The sequence below is a fragment of the Lampris incognitus genome, chromosome 1 (assembly GCF_029633865.1).
Source record: "Lampris incognitus isolate fLamInc1 chromosome 1, fLamInc1.hap2, whole genome shotgun sequence".
Taxonomy (NCBI): domain Eukaryota; kingdom Metazoa; phylum Chordata; class Actinopteri; order Lampriformes; family Lampridae; genus Lampris; species Lampris incognitus.
Window position 1 is genome coordinate 24,791,190 of NC_079211.1, and position 1,517 is coordinate 24,792,706.

A 1,517-nucleotide genomic window follows, 5' to 3' on the forward strand; every position below is an offset into this window, starting at 1 on the left:
TGTTTAAAACAAATTTTTTAAAAACATGACGGTGTCATTAACAGAGTCTCACCACTGACAGATTTCACGCATTGGTCCGGCTGGTAATGAAATAGATTCATAGCAACATGTTTATCTGGCCAAACAGAGAGCAACAGGTGAGCTCGCTGCCCCTCATCCCTTGTTCATCCAATAAGCAGAATGCAGTGGGCCTTCCACCTGTCCAATAAATAGGCAGGGGACCACAGATGGCACTAGAGCTGCAGCGGGCAGGCAGGGAACTATACAAAGTGGTTGAGCAAAGGGATTTAGAAAAGAAACACAGCTACAGTAATAGAATGGGCAGGTTAAGTTTGGAGTCGGTGGTTGGGAGGAACACTATGGCGGGGGACAGGGCTGGGTGACAGATGGACAAGCTTGGGGGGGGTCTTAATCAACATCTGGATGGTCAGGGTAGAACTAAAAGGGGAAGGAGTGGTATGGTGTGGGAGCTGGGGGTGCAGGTAATGGAGCTGTGCTAAAGTACAAGGAGGGTGCAAAACAATCAAATAGTGTGGAGTTATAAAGGTAAGACATCCTAGGTCATCTGCCATAAGGAGAGGAGGAAACGTTGGTGGATATAGCATACCTGATTACTAGAGAGCTCAATGAATAGGAAGGATATACACATCATCATAACATTGTCACAGCTCATAAAAAAAAAAATCAACATTAACAAAAAAAAAAGGACATAAAATCTTCACAAATGTCTCAACAGTATTTAAAAATAAAAGGAGAAAAGATTGTTCAGGCGTTCGCCGATTGTAAATAGTGCAAGACAACAACAACTGCTACAGTGAGGCACCGTGTTTCAATTTGTACAACACGTCGGATCATATGAGTTGCTGGGGTTGTTTCAGTCATTGCACCACACGTTTGTGTGTGTGTGTGTGTGTGTGTGTGTGTGTGTGAGTGTGTGTATATATATATATATATATATATATATATAAAAAAATATATGTGTGTGTGTGTGTATGTATGGGTAAAGCAGATGTGAAGTCACTGGTGTGCTGCGACTCATCCTTTCATGTTTTGTCTGAACTGGTGGCAGCAGTGTGAATCAATGGCTCTGTTAATGAACAAGAAGCAATAGGCAGGGTTTAATCTGTGTCTATTTACAATCTCATCAATATGCTCATGAAAAAAAACGGCAGACAGAAAACAAAAAAAAATACTGATACATTGATAACAGTTAATCTAAGGGGAGTGCAAAGTATTGACAGTGAACGCCTTGAACAATCTCTTCTTACGTCTTTTGTACAAGCTGGTAATATCAATTCATCTTAACATTAACTGGATAAAAATTTAGCCATAGTTTACAATACAATCTTTTTTTCAAATCTGATCATAATTTACTCTTAGTACAAAAAACGCCAGAAAACAGGTCTTTTGTGGTTCATATACAATCATGTAAAGACTGAATCTAGATTTCTATTCTGTACAAACACTTGTGAAAAAAACCCACTGCTTTGTGTATGGAATTTATGGCTGGGGAAAGT